Source organism: Lepisma saccharinum, chromosome 19, assembly GCF_977018435.1.
Source record: "Lepisma saccharinum chromosome 19, izLepSacc3.1, whole genome shotgun sequence".
Classification (NCBI taxonomy): Eukaryota; Metazoa; Arthropoda; class Insecta; order Zygentoma; family Lepismatidae; genus Lepisma; species Lepisma saccharinum.
The window spans coordinates 53,763,029-53,785,406 of record NC_139247.1 but is presented as its reverse complement, the minus strand read 5'-3'; the positions used below and the strand labels follow the sequence as shown (position 1 = coordinate 53,785,406).

The 22,378-nt window shown below is 36.3% G+C and overlaps 1 protein-coding gene and 1 long non-coding RNA gene across 2 annotated transcripts in view; one reads left to right on the top strand and one right to left on the bottom strand.

Moving 5' to 3' along the window:
* LOC146003027 (uncharacterized) overlaps nt 1-22,378 on the bottom strand; it is a 257,704-nt gene that overhangs the window by 214,125 nt on the left and 21,201 nt on the right. The gene's annotated exons all lie outside the window — the stretch shown is intronic.
* On the top strand, nt 114-3,773 carry LOC146003199 (uncharacterized). The gene is made up of 3 exons (XR_014443803.1): nt 114-295; nt 1,510-1,620; nt 3,608-3,773. It is a non-coding gene; the product is annotated as an uncharacterized LOC146003199 (long non-coding RNA).

Sequence of the window (22,378 nt, the reverse complement as noted above, 5' to 3'; positions counted from 1 at the left end):
ACGAAAGTAATGTATTTTACTTACTCTTGGCTGTGCAGAACACTGTAAAAATAAATTATTATTAATAATAATACAATCATTATTGCGTTACTTTTCAGGTAGTTATGGCCTTTGGTATTCCGATTGCGCTACCTAGAAACGGGTTAACTTACAGTATATTCTTGGAGGGTACCTACAAAGTACCAGATACCTATGAGAAACTGCGAGCTGTCAAGAATTCCAAACTTTTCCACAGGAGCCTAAGAGATGTGGATAGGCGGCATGTTTATTGGAAAATGGAAAATGTTTTGGAGAAGTAAGTGCTACTCAGTGGGGAGATTATGAATTTCGTAAGAGGGAATTCTCCGTAAGGGGCATTACTACTTATTTTTATATATTTATTTCGGCTCTGTGTACATGGCGAGGTTAAGGCTATAAGGACTTTTCTTCCACTAAATCATATACTTCGACATTATCTCCCATCCTGTTCACTAATAAAGTAAAAAAGAATACAAAAGAGTATACTTTATAAACGCACACACAGTAACATGTTTACCCTTTCACACGCATAAACAAAAGGCAGTACAGTTTATATTACACACACACACACCCACACACATATTCTCATCCTTACACATACGCGCGTACAAGCAAACACATAACGTAACGCTTAAATATAGTCCAAAATGGTATAATTTACCTTAAATATTACATATAATCACTTTTGTTCCAGTGCCTTACTTTCTTCTGTCATCTGCATTTGATACTTATTGATTGATTGATTGATTTAGTTCATTTTACTTCGCGTTTTGTGCCTCTTGAAGATGGGGATGAGTGATGAAATTATGAAATTGATGAATGGACATTCACAAACAACCAAGCCCGAGCGGGATTCGAACCCGCGACCCTTAACGTCGCACCTCGGTACTAACCACTCGCCCACAGGGTCCGGCTTGATACTTACTTTCGAAAGTCAAATTTTTAATTTGCATTATTTAATAGATGTAATTTTAACAATTTTTTGAACGTCTCAATTAAGGAGGAGGCATGAATTTCAGGTGGCAACGTGTTTCAAAGGCCTGCTGAGGCAACAGTAAAAGAATTTGCCTAAAAGTTGGATTTGTGGAGAAGAATGGTCGCGCCATCTGGTCTTGCGGCTGTAGAAGTCGTAAAGATGTTGAAATCCGTTACAGAGTTGTTGTGGATCTTTTATTTGGAGAACTTCGTACAGCAAAATTAATTGTGGAAATTACGTTTATAGTTTAATTTAAGCCACCTGACTTTCGCAAAGTACGGTAGGTGTACCATTTCATATTTTTAAGAAAGCTGGGCACATACACACATTGCAAATGTCGCCTCAAAATATTTGGGTCTATTGAGTTAAGGTTGTCTCTACTAAAAGTGCAGCAGGGATCATAGGATTTCGACAAACATGTTTAAAATATAGGCAGTACAAGATCTGCTAATAAAGTAAACGAATCAGTCACATTCATAACTTTCCGATTTTTAAACTCTTCTTTTCCCTTTCAGTCGAGGTTTCAACGGCACAGCCTGCGTTTTGAGAACTATTTGCGAAGCGGCTGAAACGCCCCTGCATCACAACAATGGACTCGTTGGGGAAATTCTTCATTTGCTGTTCACGTAAGTTTCTCGAACTGATATTGTGTTGTAAGGAGTGGCATGTCCAGAGATTTCATAGACCTATATATTTTCCCCATCTTATCCTGTATTCAGAATTACATTTTAAAAAGCAAAGTCCGGCCAAGGGTGTGCTATGTCTCCCAGGAACTATCCTTGGGTACGCCACTGGTTGTTTTTCAAATAGAGGGCATGCACTGGTCGGAAAATGGTCTCACGGTAGGGTGATTAAGGAAGCGATACCGAACCAGGGGCACTGAATTCGAAACCTGGGCAAGGACTTGTACTTGTTACTCCACCCATTTCTTCAATTGATTTTTCTCTTTTTCTCCATCTTTCCTTCTCTTTCGTTCTCCTTTTCTCTATTTCTTCTTTTCTATTTATCCTTCCTCTTCTGCATGTACATCTTTCTCTCCATTTTCTCTCACATTTCTCTTTCTACCTTTCCATCTTTCTTCCATTCTTTGTCTCTCTACTATCCCTTTATATTTTTCCTTCTCCCTCTGCATGTCTATCTCGTTGTGTCACTTTCTATATATTTTTTATCTCTCATTTTACTATCTACCTCTTTTTCATTCTTCGCTTCTTTATTCTGCAACACTCGAGGGGAATGACCAATAGCTTAGTTAGCTAAGTGTTTCAAGTCTACCCATAATGCTAACCTTTTTCTCCAGCGGTGGCATGAGACTCCATTTTACTCAGGGTTCGGGAAAATAAACGAGCACTTATTGGGCTATGACGTAGTTGACCAGTTAAAGTCATTGACAACTCTAAATTAACTAAACATATAAAGGTTTATTTCATCACAAACTGAACTTAGACCCTTTTACAGTAGGTTTATACATCCAAACTTATAGTTTCACAGATACAGATATATATACATATATTCATATTTGGGCCTCTCTATATAGTTACGGTCTTTTGTAGTTGAACTAACTTTTAACCCTTAAAGAAAAGGGAACAGGTAAACCCATACAACCTCGTATATGACACCTAGTACTCTTGTTAGAAAAACAATCACAAATGGTTTATAAACAAAGCATCTAAAAGAGAAAGATTAGTGTAACCTTGGAAACAGCTTTTTGTTTACATGTAGGAGTAACAGGCCAAAAACTAAGCAATAGATTCTAAGAAGCGAATTTCCCAGCATCGAGGAGACGGGGTTTTGCTGTTACCATCCCCAACGTCGAGATGACGGGGTTTTATGAAAGAAAAAGGTCTGCTTACCTAAATATCTCTCGCCCGAAAGCGGAGTGGGTCCTCTCACAATCAAGTGGAGTAAATTTCTCTCACCAGAAGGTGGAGTGGGATATCATTCTTCGCTCTCCTGTGAGGAGGAGTTTACCTCTTGCCCGTATGCAGAGCCCTACTTCTCTCGTCCGCAGACGGAGTCAAACTGAGCTGCTAGCCCCGCTCTCGCCTTTATATTGGGTCGGCGACGCTAGCGTAGGCAAGTGGAAGAAATATAAACTATTAAAAGTATATTCTTACATTAAATATTAAGTAAGTTTACCAAATTAGAGGTGTAACCTGTTTTTAAATTGATACATTTCTTATTACATATTTTTATCAGAAAGGTCACAAAAATAGAGGTGCGACTCGTACAAATTGTGGCGAGACGGGTTCGTTACAATTCCTATTTTAACTTCTCCCGCTTTATGCCTATCTCTTTCAATCACTTTCTATTTTTGTCTCTAATATTTTCTATCTACCCCTTCTCTTTTTGTTTCATTCTTTGTTTCTCTATCGCTTCCTTTCTATTTCTCCATCTACTTCATCCATTTCATCAATTCATCTCTTAATCAGCATCTTCACGATTAAACCGAACAGACAGAAAAACTGCAATAGAGATTGTTTTTGCACATGTATGTAATTGTGGCAAATAGAAATATCCTGTTCTGTGTGCAAAACAGAAGTTCTAATCTCTCTCAATAGTAATGAAAAATGTTAAGTGTATTACCCTAATTGATATTTTGCATGTTCCTTTCAGGCCAGAAGGGAGAGAAGTTGAAGATGAGCATCGGGAAGCGCACAAGAGGGGGAGGCAAGAAGGTAGCTGCAGGAAAGCCTATCCCGGATGTCCAAAGGGTTTTCTGGATCTTATTTCCGCCCTTGAGACATGAAACTGACATCAACAAATAAATCCTCAATTATAAATGGACACTGTACTACAAATTTTCCCATTTCGCCATGTATATTCGTATTCAAATAAAATAAATAACATTAAAAGCAGTGAATATTATTCTCCCATATTGCACAATGGTGACATTACAGACATAATTATTATTTATAAAGAAATGACTCGTTTCGATAAGTGCTCTGTAGCTAGTGCATAGAATAGATTGATTGATTGATTTAGTTTATTTTACTTCGCGTTTTGTGCCTCTTGGCTAATTTCCGAAGATGGGGATGAGTGATGAAATGATGAAATTGCTGAATGGACATTCACAAACAACCAAGCCCGAGCGGGATTCGAACCCGGGAACCTTGGCGTCGCAGCGCGATGTGCTAACCACTCGGCCACACTGTCCGGCTGCATAGAATAGAATAAGTATATTTTTAAAAGAAACAGACAATGGATAATGTCCAATTAACATTACATGCTAACAGGATACACATATTTACTACGAACAAATATAGGAAAAATAAAAATAAGAACGACAATAAAGATACAAATATTTGTAAAATGTATTTACAGAATTAAGAATTGTAAAATATATAATAGCTGTGTGGGGGGTGCGTGTGTGGGGGGATGCAAAAGTGTAAACAGAGCCAACAGAAGACATCAACAATTACGGTAATTTGTTACAGTACACAATTCAATTTACGAATGCAATAACTAGAATTCAATAAGAGTTTTAACATTGATTCATTGTTGGTAGTATTATCGTTCAAGTGTGCTCCCAGCCTTGAGTCTACCCGAATAAAACTATCTGACGATAGTGCTGCCAGGACAATAACGCTCAATTAACATTTGCTATTGATGATCCCATTGCCGATAAAGTCCATAATATCAACTCTGCGCAAGCTGCTGTTTGCTTCAGACCTGCATTTTCTCATTTCTTTACTAACAAGGAAACACAGTTTAGCCTCATTAAACTGAAAAGATTAATTAGTAACACTCAAACTTGAAAGCCGCCGGAAAGACAGTCGGTCACGAAGTTATACAAAACATGAAACAAAGAGCTTGGAATCATGAGTCGGTACTTTATGATCAAGCCAAAGGAAAGCGTAAATATTCAAATTGTAGCATACTAGCTACACTGCAACTAGCTGTCATCTTATTTCCAGATTTCACAGACGAAAGCTCGAGTCCAGTGTAAATATCAAAATCGCCAAATTCATGTGAGTATTACTACATTATTGTCATCTCTCAGAGAAGTGAGATTTCCTCAATCTTTGTTACTTTCTTTAAAATATAACTGAGTTACAGTTAGTTACTTTGCTCAAAAATAATTCAGTTACAGGCAAGTAAGCTACAGTTTCAAAAAGTAGTTAGTTATAGTTACAGGTAACTATTTTGAACTGTAAATTACAGTTACGGTTACTATGTTCACAAGTAACTCACTTACGGTTAGATAAAGGGATGTTGCGTCATGGAGTTTTGTTTAGTTTAGTTAAATAATTCTAAGTATAATTCGTGATATATTTTGCACGTATTAACTGCAAGTGGGCTTACTTCACAAAATTAAAATTTATTTTCATTCGATTATAACAAAAACCTCATATACCTAAATATGAAAATATAAGTAAGAAAAATGAAGATAAACCCTTATGTTTGAAGGACGTTGGTGTTACAGTGATCTGAGTGCCACACGAGAGATCCTGGTTCGATTCCTGGTGTGGTTGATTTCAGTTGGGGAATTTTTGCACCAGTGTCCTGCATGGAGCGGCTCTGGGATTCACCCAGCTTCTAATCAACAGGTGCCTAGGAACAACCCTGGGGCGGTGGTTAAAGCGGTCAGAGCGTGGTGCTGATAACATCATCTCCACAAATGCTTGAGTGCATATGTGCCCCTGCTTCTACACCCCCCCTCCATACGCATGTTGCAACCTTTACATCTGAAGAAGTACGTTATGCAAAACATTTTCTCGTAAGTAATGTACAGTCAACGGCAATAAAAATGTGACACCTATCTCCTGCAATGCGTTATGTGTGTTGCATATCTCTGCGGCGATGGACTAATTTTAGTAGCAAATATTCAATGGTTCCGTAAACGCCGTAGTGTTAGGCAACACACACACAACGCCTTGCAGGGAAGTGTATATTTCAGGAGCTAGGTGTCCCATTCTTATTGCCGGTGACTGTACAGTCACGGACACTTCTGGGTTGTACAATACCATTGGCTCTAAATGTAATCGTTACAAGCCAGAAGTGTCCGTGACTGTACATATGAAGGTTGACATTTCTACTTTTATTACTTTTGAAGTGTACAGAACAGTAAATAAATGAGTTGCGATTAGACTTACTTAAATATATATTCAGTTACAATTACGGTTATTCGAAAAAAAGTAACTTTTACCTATAACTGGTTTTTATTACTAAATTTTGTGTAATAATGCCAGATAAATCTATACTGTGGTGTACGAGGCATGGATCTATCGAAATTAATTCGAAAGTAACTTTCAACACCCACTAAAGCCTTCAGGACTAACCTTATCAATTTCTTAACTAACTTACCCGTACCTCGGAAGCAACGTAGTCGAATGATGTAACGCTTGTGCACTTCCATTGTTCATTTTCTACTGCATATTTTTTGCGTCTTTTTCAAACCTCTTTACCTTAATCGCGACGATGAGATGGATGAGGTGAATGATCAAAAACAATAATAATTTAAAACATTTCCATGTTTTTTAAGTTAAAAATGAACTCAGAAGACATTAAAATAATGTTAAAAATGTAAGTATAATATATTTTCAAGTCGAATAAGAAACAAACTAAAGCTTTGCAATACAGTTACAGAAATATAATCGTCATGTGAAATATTAACAAGAAGAATTAACTGAAGAGATCAAATTAAAACAACTTATAAAGAAATGGTACAGTATTTGTTTCTATAAAAACGGTACAAAAAAGCAATCAATAACTTTAATTTTCGGGAATATTACATTTGTAGTCCAAGCTTCCACCTGGTGGTCGAAATAGAAAACCGAATAGAAATATATATATTTATATTATTTACTTTCCAGCATGAAGCTTTGGGATAATGGCATCTTTATCGTTCTTACTACACTCTGTAGATCATTGAACAGCGAGTTTCACAATCATTTGAGCGATCCTGCAGTGATATCCAGAGTTCGTAGATATCTTGTATTTCCACCGGGAGCAGTCTTTCAGGTATGCTAAGCTTCTTCATCGTCATTATTTTTCATTATATCTGCCATTTACAAAGAACATGCTGAGGTTGAAGGTAGATTTTAAAAATAGGGCGATGTTGGAAAAGTGGTATCATAATCATAACATTACAGTTAAGTAGCTAGCGTTGGATTTAAGGATGTATAGGGTGTTCCGTATAGGACGCCGAATTAGAAAATTAAATAAAAATAGGGAATATATCATGAAAATAGTTATATTTCACATATATGTAAGCAGTATCATCTCCTATTTACATATGAAAGACAATGCCAGGCATATGTCCACCCCTACTGAATCTGCATGCATTTATACGCTCCACAAAATTATTGATAACCCTCTCGCAGATGTCTGTCCCGATGTCTCTAATCACCCGTATGATTTCCGCCTTCAGTTCCAAAAGGGTTCGTGGTTTGGTGGCGTACACCTGTGATTTCACAAACCCCCATAAGAAGAAATCACTGCGGATTGATGGATTTCACGCTCCTGGATTATTCGAGAATTTTCGGAAGGAAACCACAACAAACGAGTCAAAGCAATTGAGGTTACATTAATCGGCATGACAACAGATGCCAACATTGGTAAGAACAGGTCTGCCAACCTCGAAACAAAACAATAGCACTCGATTCATATTCGGCGTCCTATACGGAACACCCTTTATTTCACTTGATTTTTGTTATTTAGCCTCGCTTTTCTGCTCCTTTTAGCTAATCGAGGCGATGAGTGACGAGTTTCAGATTCTTAAAGTCCACTTTATGCACAATTAGGCTAATCGGGACTAGAGTATAGTTTAGTGGGATCCTAATCACTGTGCAATTGCCTCCACCGGGTATCAAATCCGGATCCCCTTGATTACAATCCGATAACGTTACCACTACACTATCGGGGAGGCCCTGGATGAGTGACGATATGATGACATTGACGAAGAGACTTTCACATTAACACCCATGCCCAGGCGGGAATTCGTATCTGAGAACCCTGGCGCCGTAGTACAATGTGCTAACCACTCTGCCACGGAAGTCGGCACAAGGGTGTATTACTATTATTATTATTATTATTATTATTATTATTATTATTATTATTATTATTATTATTTTATGAAAATAAAATCCAAGTGTGCGACAGTCATAAAGACTTAGGAATAGTAATAGACTCCTCTCTCATATTTGATGAGCACATTTCAGAAATTTGCAAAAGAGCAAAGAGAATGCTTGGTTATATATTTTTCTCATGGAAAGTTTTTAAAAAGGAAGATACCTTAATATTCCTGTATAAAACGATAGTTCGTCCTATTCTTGAATATGCAAATGAATTATGGTTTCTGACTGCAACCAGTCACCTTCAAAAAGTTGAATCAGTTCAAAAACTTTTTATCAGGTTATTATGCACAAAGTTTAAAAAAAATTACTATGACCAACATTACTCTGAATGGTTATCACAGTTGAATATGTTTTCCTTAGAAGAAAGAAGAAAAATGAAAAGGTTAAATTTTGTAGAGAAGATATTAAATTTCCAAGTTGACAGTGAATACTTTTTGAAAAATATAGCTTATAAAATTCCCAGATATTCACATAGGTATATCTCAATTCTCACATGCCTAAATAAGGCAAGAGGGGTAGTAGCTGATCTTGTTGAAACCTACAATTTGAATTTATGTTGATGTATAAAATTGTAGGATCTACTGTTTTATTTTATAATTATGTATTCAATTTTTTAATTTTGTATAACACAGTGGTTGTTTAATCGTTATCATCACTTCAATAAATATGATCATTATTATTATTAGAACAATACACAGTTAATTGCACAATATTATATAACAATAAACAATTATTAGTATCAGAGATATAATAGATCTCATTGAAAACTGTAACTTGAAGTGTAAATGTGCTAACTTGTTATGTTATGTTATTCTGCAGCTTATGTATTTTATTCGTGTAACTTTGTACTTTTGTATTTGACTTAGTGCTGTATTAGGTTTCATACTGTGCTCAACACTTAAAATAAACTATTATTATTATTATTATTATTATTATTATTATTATTATTAGGGCTGTGCCGATACCGATCGGAAAGTATCGGTTAAAATTCATCTACCGATAGCAGCCGATATTTTCACGGCACATAGGTCCTTCACGTGGTCTGCAAAATGCCACACGACACTTTCGTGGGGTATAACTGTTCTGGAAATTGTGTAAAATTGAAAGTTTCCTTTCATTTTGCACCAGTTTTGCACAAAAAACTGTATTTTATGATTACATAACATCTATTTTAATATTCTGATTTAATTCTTGAATATTATAAAGCAAATTTCTTTGTAATGGTATGCATATAATTGGAGAAGAATATTTACACATCTGTATATTGATCAATATTTTGAACAAATTTTAATTATTGCAATTTTCAAGGATCGGTATCGGTGAGAACGGTGAGAGTATCGGCCCTAATTATTGTTGTTGTAGCAACATGACGAATGAAAATATCTAGCGAAAGCAAACCACATGAAGATTCATGCCCTAGAAGGAATTCTAAGCACGTGTATTTTTTTCAGATTTTGGAATATCATAGCGGTTTTTCAAAAGGAGGAGAATATTAGAAAATAGGTACCCTGGGATCGGTCAAAAGTCCAGCCCAGCCTTAAGCTTTCCTCAACTCCTTTCAGATGGGTTTTGCCTTCGGTTTGCCTCTGAAGCTACCACAGCCCTACAGACACTTCGGTTGGGGCGTTGGTTTCCAGTTCAACTACATGATTCCGGACAACAGTTCCCAACTTCAACACGGGTACGTGTACCAAGGCGGTGCCAGGAGGAAACGAAGGTTAGAGAGAAGAAGTCTGTACAAGAGGCTGGAAAACGTCATGGAAAAGTAAGCGATTTCGTCTATTTTTATCTGGCAAAAATGCGGCTACGGCCGGATTGCGCACACTTTTCCGGTTTTATCAGTGGTATCTGATAAGCCGTTGAGAAGCTGTCACAATGTACAGGATTGCGCACAAACAAATGAGGCGATGTTGTCAGATGTGAAATGTTCTCAAGCCGTTCTCTCTTCTGTTGTGTTTGTCTGTGTGTGTGTGGACTTACACGTGTTATTGCTGGAAGGGTAGCATTAGATAGGCATAGAGGATGAACCTGATTGGTGGGCTAGAATGCAATGGTTAGTTTGTTGTGCAGTCATTATCCTAACCTAACCTAACCTAACTTTTGAGTTTGAGTTTTATTTCTAATTTCTCTCTCTCTTCTTGTCTAAAGAAAAAAACAGTTTTGCGTACAGACTTTAAAGCTATCAAAGTGGCAACGTTCGATCAAAATCAGTGCGCAAAACAGGTTAGTGAGATTTGTGCGCAATTCTGGATCTAAAGTGTGCGCAATTCTGTTGCGGCGCAAAAATGCATGCAAAACTGTGTAATTCACTGTGGATTTTATGCTCATTCTATTGGAGACAACTTTGCAAACAATAAAGCGTCATGAAAAAGTTATTCGCTTGAATCTTCTGCTAAAAAAAACCCTACAACATCATAGCATTAGTAAGTACTCTTGTGATATTAGCATTACGAAAGCAGTTTTAATATTTTTTTTAAAACAACTAACGTGGTGTGAAAAATAGATAGTTCACCTTGTGCATTTTATCTGTACTCCCATTAATCAATAGAACTAATGATGAAATATAACATATACAATAAAAACGAAAATAGTTACAACTTGAAAGCAAATAAAATGTTCTATGAGCCGGCCCCTGTGGCGGAGTGGTTAGCACTTTGCGCTACGACGCCAGGGGTCCCGGATTCGAATCCTGGCCTGGGCATGGATGTTTCTGAGTGTCCATTCATCAATTTCATCATATCATCACTCATCGCCATCTTTGCAAATTAGCCAAAAGTGACACAAAAGGCGAAGTAAAATAAAGCAAATCAAATCAAAATGTTCTAAGCTTCCTCATATTGTATATCTATGTATGTAAGTTATTAGTTACGCACGCTATTTAAAGCGAAGCGTTAAGTTTTTGAGTATAGCTATTATATTTTTACGCGCCGTAACAATGTAAGTATAATATTTGTAGAAAAATAAATATGAACACTTTAATAATGAAAGTATAACATTACTAAAGTTTGTTTTTTTAAAAAATAATATATTTTTATAGTAGAAAGTATTTTTGGTTCTTGGAGCACATATATTCTTACAACCTTAATTTTTTAAAGAACGACTGACCTAGAGTAAATAAATATTTAAAAATTGTAAAAATAGCAATAAGATGAAATTTGCGAATTTTATTATTAAAAAATATTAATTATTAATAGAAATAATAATACATTGAAATAAGATTACATAATAGTGTATATGCCTAGATAAAGTTAATCAAAGATAGTACTCTCTTTTATAGACGCTTTGGTAAGGATGTCGAATCGAACGTTCTTAATAGAAATATGTTAGATACATCGAAGGGTATGAATGAAGGATTCCAGAAATGTAAAATTTAAGGTGAGGAAACAATTGGAAGTGGAAAAAAAAGTAGTATTAATTGCCTTCCGTTTTTGGGCTCCGCCCCTGGGGTAATTAACCTACCGCCCCCTACCGCTACCGCGGCCCCGCCTTTTTCTATAGAGTCCCTTTGAATGAAAACATGAAAAAATACGAATGAAACATGATTTTAAAAAAGTTGAATCTTAGTGGAAATTCGCATATATATTCAGGTTGAAAACCAAAGTTCGACCTGGCAATACTGTGTGTTTACAACATGGACTAGGTTTAAGGAAACCAGCTATGGCAAGTAATGTAGTAGTATGTTTTTGAATATTTCATAGAAATATAACTTCAAATTGAGAAATGCACAGTGGCAATTTGAAGTGTTAAATACGTACTATTAGCGCACAATATTTTTTTTCACTTTCAAACGGTAAAACACAAGGGTCGATTGTGCAGTCTAGCCGCGGCTTTTGTCGTTTATGTATCACTTGCCGGTGATTCATCAATTTGACCTTCCATAACAATGGGTTTGAAATTTGATTTTTATTTTCCAGGAGGGGCCTAGGGGGCAGAGACTGCTTACTGAAAACAGTGTGCGAGGCAGCCGAGACTCCCCTAAGTCATAATGGTCTAATCGGAGAAATAATACATATTCTATTCAGGTAAATACAATTTATAATACGAAAATGCCACATTAATTAAATTAAGTCCAACGTTGGTTGGTTGATTTGGTGTTTTAAGTCCACTTTATGTACAGTAAAGTTAATCGGTACTGGACCTGCAGTTTAAAGTGGGATACGAACCACCATGTGTCTCCACCGGTATCGAACCCGGGACTCCTTGATTACAAGTCGACGACGCTAAATTAAGTCCAAAAATTATAGGTATTATGATATGGTATAAAGTATAATTTTGTGTATTCAGTGATTATTAAAATAATAAGAGGCGCGTAAAAGAAATATCTGTATGGACCTCACTGCATCAAAAATAGAATGTGCAATAAAATACATAGCATTTGTAATATTTTAAGTGAATTTCACCAACTTTTTAAAGCATTTTATCTCTTAGATGTTACATACAAAGACACGCGTGTTATTGACCTTATGCGCTCCATATCTTGTACTTTTGTGTGTATACCCCAACCTCGAACCAGTTTGCCAAGTACGCTAATTCAAACCTCATTCAAGGAAAGCTCCACCAATTCACACGTGGAGTGCTAAGTGTATTAATACAAGTGTGTATATGTGTAGGCCGTACCATATTTCCTGTTCTAATTGGACGAGCGTGTCAATTGCTTTTATTACTTTATAATTTTGTTATTCTTCCTCCTTCAGGCCTTCCACCACACCTATGGGGAATAGGTTTCTCCACGATGACTATTTCCAAGCAGAGCTGCTCGGGAAAACAGGTGGAGACTGTAGATCAATGTATAACTGCACCATTGGACTATTTGATTTAATTACCACGATCCGTGACTAACAGATAACTTGGCTCTAAAGTGATCCTCCACAGAACAGCAAAATATTTTCCGATACGTGCAGGCGACGAGAGGAAAGCGGGGACAAAGTGTTGTGTTCTATTCAAGAAACATAATCTTTATGTAAAACATGACATTCTGAGACTGTAAATTATAAAAAACCGTATAAAAATGGTCTGCACTTTTTTCCTCGAATTGTTTGTTGCTGACTTCTATTAGCGTCGTCGCCTTGTAATCAAGGGGCCTCGTGTTCGATACCCGGTGGAGGCTCATGGTGGTTCGGATAGTACTTTAAGCTGCTGCTGTATGTCCAGTCTCGATTAGTCTATCTGTGCACAAAGTGAACTTAAAGACAACAATTCAACTCAGTTTCTATTAAGTACGTCAATATGGACAAATACATTTCTGAACTCCCCTCTCCCCTACATTTGATTCAGTTCTAACACTGACAAAATATATTAAATACTTCATCAGTACGATAGTATTCATCAATAAAACAGTACTCTTGGGCACTGGCGTACGCAGATGGGGGTGATGAGGCTACAGTCTCTGCTATTTTTTTAAAAAAATCAAAAGTTGCGTATTTTACATACTTTTATTATTTTATGTAGTTCAAAGTAAGAATCCTCTGTCGTCCTAATTTTTTGATGACTTTAAATCCATTTTTCAGATAATTCATATAGCTGATATTCTGATCAAGAAGCAAGAAAATAAATACAAAATTGTTAACTACACGACAGTAGACTAGAGTGTAGTATTCAAGCCCTTATATAAATATTGTTGTAATTAGAAAGATAATACTTAAAATGTCTTGCATGTATGTATATGTAAGTATATATGTAAGTATATACAAGTATACAGAGAGTGACAGATGTGTATATATACACATGTGACGTATATACTATGGAAATAAATCACCAATTAAGATAGTGTAACGTTAATGCTTATTACATATGTTATTACGATCAAAATACTGTATTAAAATATGAAAGTAAATGAACCCAACATGGAAAATGCTAACTTTAATAAACGACTAACAACAAAGAGAAAATGACAAAAAAAAATACGTTTCAACAAGTGAAGCTCACTTTGCAATTAAAATCCCCCACAACACATTAATTTAACAAAGTGCTGGTTACATACTTGTCACTATAAATTATTTATTCTGTATTGCACAACCAAAGAAATAAAGCACTAAATATTTTCTTCACTTTATCACACATCCTGTCCTTTTCTTCGAACACGCTGATATACTGAATAAACACATACGAAAAAACTCGTTTTACCTAGGAAAAACAGAATTAAGGCTAATGTTTTTGGCATCTTGCCTTCTTTTTTCATCAGGTATGCTTGAATGTTTACGTGGCCTTTTCAACATATGGATTATTTATTACTAGAAATCCATGAAGTTGAAACAAGAGAAACAAGAGTTTTATGACCTCCTCAAACATTGAACCAAAAATATTTCACCACTTGCAAGAGAACAATAAATATGTTCAGCTGAATTGTCTACAGATTCAAAAGTTTAACACACGCACACACACTATTCATGATTCTGATTCTCGTATTCCAGACCTGAGTTCAAACATGATCTCACAGAAATATGTTATTACCAGAAACATGCACATGAAGTCTAATTCTCACTTTCCACTGTTCTTGTGGATCATTAATATTTGGAAAGCATAGAAAAATACGACAATGGGATTCCATTTTTCTGCATAGTTTCACAAGTTATGCAGAACAAAATCTCATGTATCGATGGTATCAATCAAGGTAACTTAATATACTATAAGGTAGCGCCATCCGAAAATTGCCGATCATGCACGAGCGCGTGACGTCTTATGGGAGGATCGGTTATGCTCGGTGCCCCTTCGGTTATGTTCGTTCGGGGCTTGGCCGAAGCAAACGGCCGCTATAATTTCTATGCGAGGTTCAGAGAAGGAAAGTGTTTTATTACTTTGAGGAGGGGGAATTATTAATTATCGAAACTTCGGGATGGTATTGAGGCATTCCTTTAATGATTAGTAACATGACTGATTGATTGAGTTGGTGTTTCAACAAGTCCACTTTATGCACAGAAAGGCTAATCGGGACTGGATCTACAGTTTAAAGTGGGATCCGAACTACTATGTCCCTCCACTGGGTATTGAACCCGGGATTCCTTGATTACAAGGCAACGACGCTACCATTGCGCCATCGGGGAGGCACTAGTAGTAACTCGCAAACGTATTGTGAAAATCCATACTTATCAAACTTTCTGATCGATGTGTTACAAAGATAGTTGCGCATGTTCTCATTTACCATGTGTTCATTCTATAATCATAGTATACTATAATTTTAACATGCTAAAGAAGAATTTCATGAATGAAAGAGTTAAAAAGAAAATTATCGTTTCATAGATTTATTTTGTTTATTTGTTTCACTCCGCTTGTCTGCCACTTTGGGCTAATCGCAAAGACAAGATAGTAAAATGTCACGTAATTGCCTTATAACGACAGTAAAGGAAATTATATTTCTTGAATAAAATGTATATCCCGGTTTTATAACATTATGTACACGATATTGAGCATTGTATGAAATAAATATAATGCCCATTAATGAAGTTTTACTACTTCGTTCAATTTAATATTTCACAAATATAATGTGGATGATTTTGTACCTTTCTACTCAGTGTAAACAATGGATGTCATACTCTCCTTTCGTGGAAAATTTTCTTTAAAACAGTAAGCTCTTTGTGGTGTAGTTGACGAACTATATACTTGTGCCACGAGCTCGGCATATAGAATAGTTTTTCCTGGTTATAGACGACTAAAATGTATTTGGAAATGTAATAGGAAAATCCAAGACAAAGTCCAAAAATGAAATTTTACTATTTAACGATTCATACCCTTGTACAGTCCTTCATTGTGATTTCTTGTAACTTATTTGCTATATTTTCATTTATGCTTCAGATATATTATCTTAACCTGTTCTAAATGTCACATGTTCAAGGGAGAAATATAATTATCAACATTATTACCCTAATGTCAGTGAACATCAAGTTAAATCTAATTAATGAATATCAATTAAATGGACAGAGTTAATAGAAAAACTATTCTCTGAAGAATTAATTATGTCCTTTGAATTCGTAATTTGGCCCAAGTTTAGATTGCAGGGTGATAATATCTTCTTTACACACTTTCCCCAAGATATTCGTGAGTTTTCTTGTTACATTGTCGGTTAGGTTATGTTGAAGATTTTGAACTTGTTTAGTTTTTTTGGTTAAAGCAAGTTGCAAGAGCTTGTTCGTAATCTTTAACTTCTTAATTGCTTTATATAAACGTGTGTTGTTCTTCTGTAAGCGATGAATAGTGTTTTCCAACAACGAAACATTGCTAGCAGTTTCTGTACCTACGTCTATTTTATTTTTTTCAGCGACATAGTATTTAGCTTATTTAAGGAACGTTTCCTTATTTCACACCTTTCGTAGCGTACATCGGCACAGTCTTTATCAGCACATCCTAAAAATGATTCGTGTTTTGAAGAGGAAGGTTCAGGAGAATTTGCTACACCACATTCTCTATTATTTTGCACTGAAGTAATATGGTGTAATTTTAGTGATGGCACTGCAGCTGGCTTCAGTACTTTTTTTGTTGGCAAACACAGAAGTTCTGCTCTTAGATCTCACACATAGTCTTCTTTACAAAAATGGGCACTGCATACTCTCGCATTTTTAATATTAATATTATGTTCTCGATCACAAGCACGAATCCACTGTTTACTTACACGATTATCAGCCGGAAATCTATGATATTTTATATCACTTCCTTTAGTTTTTTGGTTATAATTCTCACAGCTTGTTACTGCACAATTAGGCATGATTATAGGTGGAATGAACAAAACAATCTCATTTCAAGAGAAATAATACAATAAAAATATGTCGAATGCGACAAAATCAATAACCTGCTTGTTCCGATTTTTGCGACCTGTTAGTAGCTAAATGTACCCCGCACAAACTTACTGCACATAACAACGAGCACCGTCAAACCCGATCCTCCCAGATGACGTAATGCATACGTACTTCACATAGCAACGAGCACCCCCTGGGTATCAATAGTGTTTGTTTTTCTAAAGGTGGAAATCATAGAGGTGTGCCCATTGGACACTTTTTGAGTTCGAGAATTTTCGCGTGGCATAGATTGGACGACTACAAAGGCACAAGAAAACAGTTTCCAATTAAGCCTTTTGGCCCGCTTTAGACAGAAGTATTTCCTTTAACGTTTCAGTTAGCATAAATGCTCCCAAAAATCTTATAGCTTTTTTTATAGCAGACAATACACGGAAGCATTTCAAGTAACATAGCGGTTACCATTTTCGAGTACAATGCGAAGCGTGCAAAAAGCATACCAAGTTAGGCGTCTTCATTTAATAACTAATAACGTTTATGCAAACTTTCCACCCGAGTGCAAGAATGTCAGTTTTAGGGGAGTGTACAAGAAGTACATTTGGTACCATTTGGTAAATTTGATCGTGTACATTCGGAATCAATGCAGATATCAATTTAGATTTAGTATTTGGTCCAAAAACATAAAACTATATTCAATGGTAATATTATATTGGGTAGAATAATTTCAAATGTAAGGGAAATGACCCGATTATCGTCCACTCTCCCAATACCGTCCCCCATGGTATTGGCGTTGTAACGTGCTGCCAACTACGGAAAACAGGCAGAACTATTTGAACGTGGCCTGTTTAGTATGCAGTGAAAGAACAAAGGTTGCTGTGTGCACGCTAGCGATTGTGTTGTGGAAAATAAGTGTTTTACTGTTTCCAAAAGTTTAGAAGTGCTGCATTCATTACCACCGCGCCACAGAAAGGTAGGTGTTTCACTTTACCGTAATCTAGTACATCAAAATAGAGGTTCTAAAGCATAGTTAAATGTATTTGATTGGTCGTTTCTCGTACCACGTCATGCTCAATCACGACGCCAAAGTGCTTATAGGATAGATCCGAATATCGTCCCCTATGTATGCTAAATACCGTCCCCGGGACGATATTAGGCTCTCAGTTACATTGCGCTTTCATCGTTTCAGATGCCTCCTGGTCCTACAAAACGAAGAAAGATAAAGAAGCTATGGTTCGAGCCGTGGAAGCAGTTCGCAAGAAAGAAATGGGCCTGAAGAAAGAACAGAAAGAAAAACATCAAATATCCAAGTTCGTCATCGGAAGATGAGGAAGAACCTGAACTTATAAGCACAGATGATGACGACAGCGATGACGATTATCCAGACGGAGACGAGGATTATGAAGACAGTGAAGAAGATGCCGTGTGCTTGTATTGTGATGGTTTATTTTCTGCCGACAGGAATGGTGAAAAATGGGTGCAATGCTCAACTTGTAAAAACTGGTGCCACGAGGACTGTTTGATTTGATTTGAATTTAAAATTTTGGGGTGCGTCAGCACTAAGGCTATTTTGCACCCGTCACATTATACGAGGTCCTGCCCCTTATCGTCACACATAACAACTCTAACGCTGCATAACTAAAATATTAAAATCTTCTGACTTTCGTTAAAAGCTGAGGCTGTAAAGGAGCACTCAGCACAAATAAGGACAAAACACAGGACAACACAAACAAAAGTATACTGGCTATGGGGACAGTCGCCAGAGCCTCGTTAGTCTGCAGTCCAGGGTGTACTACGTGGAAGTAAGGTTGACTATTGGGTGCACTAATGGAAGGAGCACCCCTTACACCCCCCCACGAGGATTGTGCTGGAGGACAGAAGCCGCCTATTCACTTCACCTGTTCAGTTTGCTTAAGTGCCAAGATAAACGTTTACGTTTTTTTCAGTCCAACGTCCATCAGCTTAAGTTTTTCTCATTATGGTTGCAGGAGATGATATTAGGCAACCCATTCCTTACTTTCGTGCATTTGAGCACTTTTAAGAAACTTTTTCGCAGGTATTTTGTATATTATTTATATACAGCCCACATATATAAGAAATATATATAATATTCTACTGAATCGTGTTGTTTTCCATTTTTACAATTAGCTTTTTCAACTGAATTCTTTTGTTTTTAAAAAGGGACGATATTCGGGTCCTTTCCCTTACTTGTATGAAACCAATTTAAAAGAACTCCGCACACATAGTACGTAACTAAGCTATCAGAAAAGTACAAAATGAATAACTTGTTATAATTCCTTGCATATTATGTTACCAAAAAGAAAACTTTATTCGCAAATGTATGTTATTATGGCAAGATCGATATAGCTACAATACAAAAAGTATATACGGCCCACAAATGGAAATGTTTTCTTTCCAAGGTGAAATTTGGACTATCTTCTCCCACTTAAATTTAAAGAAAAATTTATTTCAGAATGAAACTTATTCAAAAGAAACCTCATAGGCTTCGATTTCTCTACCAATTAAACTGAGTAAGACAGCAACTATAGACAAGATATATAGAATTCATATGGGAGAATACAGAAAGCTTTCAATGTCAATACATATGGAATGAAACGCACGGTACGATTCAAACTTGATATGTCCACAGTTAACAACATAGGCCTATCTGTTATATTCAGATAATAGAATATCAGAAATCGAGCGAAATAATAATAATAATAACTTACTGAACATTATTTGTGAACTATTTACAATAATATCTACTAGTAGATACAGCATAATTCTACATATTGTAGTTGTTTCTAAAGATCTATGCTATTAAGAGATACAAGGTTCTTTCATTCATTCATCCTTCTCTGCCTTAATAGGCATGTTTTCTTCAATGCAACTTCCAGGGTCTTCGATCTTTCGCCTTATGCATCATGTCAACGTAACGTGAAATCTAGTTAATCTAATATCATTTCATATCTTTTTCTTTCCTGGATTCTTTTCTGGTTAACCATTCCTTCCAGTGAGTCTTTTATCATGCAGTTCCTTTTTAGCCTGTGTCCCAGCCAACTTCTTCGTGTCTTGATCACTTCCAGCATTGCTCTTCTTTCATCAACTCTCTCCAACACAGTTTTATTCAATGTTGAAAGGAGCCACTTCCCTCCGGGAAGCATCAAACTTCACAGGATGGGAGGAGGGGATGTCATAGGAATCAAATTATAATACCAATAAAAAGTACTAATACTTTTAAATTGCACCTCACTTATGATTTGTAATTAAATTAAATTAACTATCATTTTAAGAATTAGATCATGAGAATCAATAAAACAATATTGCAGCATGCAATAATTTACGTTTACAGCAAACTAAGGCATCTAGGCTTTCTACAGCATATCTGTGAATGACGTCATCATTGAAACTTTCTTCCTTGTCCTCTCAGCAGCTGACACCTTCACACAAGCCTGAAGCGTAACCTGATCCATCATATTTCTTAACTTAGCAGTCATCAAAACGGACGATAATTTAAATTCGTTCATTATTTTGACTTTTAATTATAAAGAGGACTGAATCAGTGCTTATTACTTCGAAAAAAAAACATAAAATGTACGTTCTACGATAAATTAAAGTGAATGTAAGAAAGCCAGTGAACATGGTTGCCAAATTCTTAGGTATTATCCGAATGCTCTGCCAGGTTACTGAAATTTTCGGGGGAGGCGGGGGTAGTTTCGGGGGTAGTTTCCGGAGGAATTCCCCAAGGCTACCTCCTAAATTCATCATTGGTTTTATTTATTACTTTGAATGTCTGTTTCGCACTCTCAATTCTTCGCCATAGACAAATTTCTAAAGCTTTTCTAGTCGCTTTTCCTCACTTCCCAGGTTTCTGCGCCATACAACGCTATACTAACTAACTAACTCTCTAGCCTTCTTAAACCAGAAGGTTTATGGCTGCAGCAACACAGGCCTTCCATCTTTCCCTATCTTGAGCAAGTTCTATATAATCTTTTCCATCTCTACCGATTTCGCTTAGGTCCATCTCAACGTTGTCCCTCCATCTTCGTCTTGGTCTTCCTACAGGTCTCTTACCATCAGGTTTCCCAACAAGAATCCTGTAAACTCCTCTTTCCTCTCCCATTCGTGCCACATGGCCTGCCCACCTAAGTCTTCTTGATTTAATTATTCTAATAACATCTGGACATGAATACAAATTATGTAGTTCTAAATTATGTAACCTTCTCCACTCACCTGTCTCCTCATCCCTTTTATACTATTCTAATAAAATATGAAACTATCGTCATTTATTGTAACCTACTGAATTCAAATTAACAGAGAAAACAGTGTAACAAGAACGAAATTTGAGAGGATAATGAGTTGTATGAAAATTTGTAGAACGTTCACGAATCAAATAAGCTCCTGCTCAATTTTAGGATTCTTCTTAATTTCGAATCCTAAATTTATTTCAGTTCAGAATTCAAAGAACAGTTGTAGATGGATTTAGTTGCCGGAAGCTGTCGTACACATTAACACTGCCAGAAAGAAGGAAAATTTGAACATAACAGGTTTAAAGAGTGCAATTCGAAACGTCTAACCGGTGTTCTGAGGATGAAGTTAGCAGTTCAGTACGTAACCTCTTTATATTATCACCCTCTACTGATGATGGCATACGTCTTAGGTTTTTCATACGTCAGAAAAGATTGGCAAGTCAGTGACCAGTGTATATATCCAATCCTGGTTAGTCTTCGAGCAGATCAGGTATGATATTGTTTATTTTTATATTGATAGTTCAAAAGTTTTATTGCTTACCAACTACACTAAAGAAACAAAGCAATGTACATGTAGTGGGAACGTCGCCGCCTCGTAATCAAGGATTCCTGGGTTAGATACACGATTGTTCGGATCCCACTTTAAACTGTAGATTCAATCTCGATTAGGCAATCTAATCTGTGCATAAAATGGACTAAAAAACTCAAAATTATTTCATTCTTCTGTCTGTCTCTTTCCGTACGTTTCCATTTTACTTCCTCTGTTATATCTATTATAAATTATACTGAAATGTTTACATATAAGCTAATTGGTGGGTAGGAGGGTGGGCTAGAATTATTTCACGGTGGACTAGACCCGTCTCCCTCGATGGCGACGCCCCAGTAAATAATTCAAAATTTACGGCAGTTATTGTGGTCACGATTCACAAAATTAATGATTTAACCCTCCTTGGCTCCCCAGCCTTCGTAAGACCCGCTATAGACTGAAGCATTTACTTCAACATTTTAGCTACCATAAATGCTACGTAAATGATTCCAAAAATCTTATAGCAGATAGTACAGTGAGATCCATGAGTATTACCGTCCAAATTGTCCATGACTATTTTCATTCATTTTTCTCTTACATCCTGTGTGTTTTTAAGCGATGGATTTTTATGTATGCTGGTGCAGAAGTTGTCAACAGCTTGTTTTCAGTTTTATTTTAATTCTTGAAGCTCTTATTTGGTCAAATAAAGTGCACGAACATGGTGATGGACAATTTGCACGGTAACACTCATGGGTCCCACTGTACTTTACACGAAAACATTCCATGTAATATATTTAGGTTAACTTTTGCGA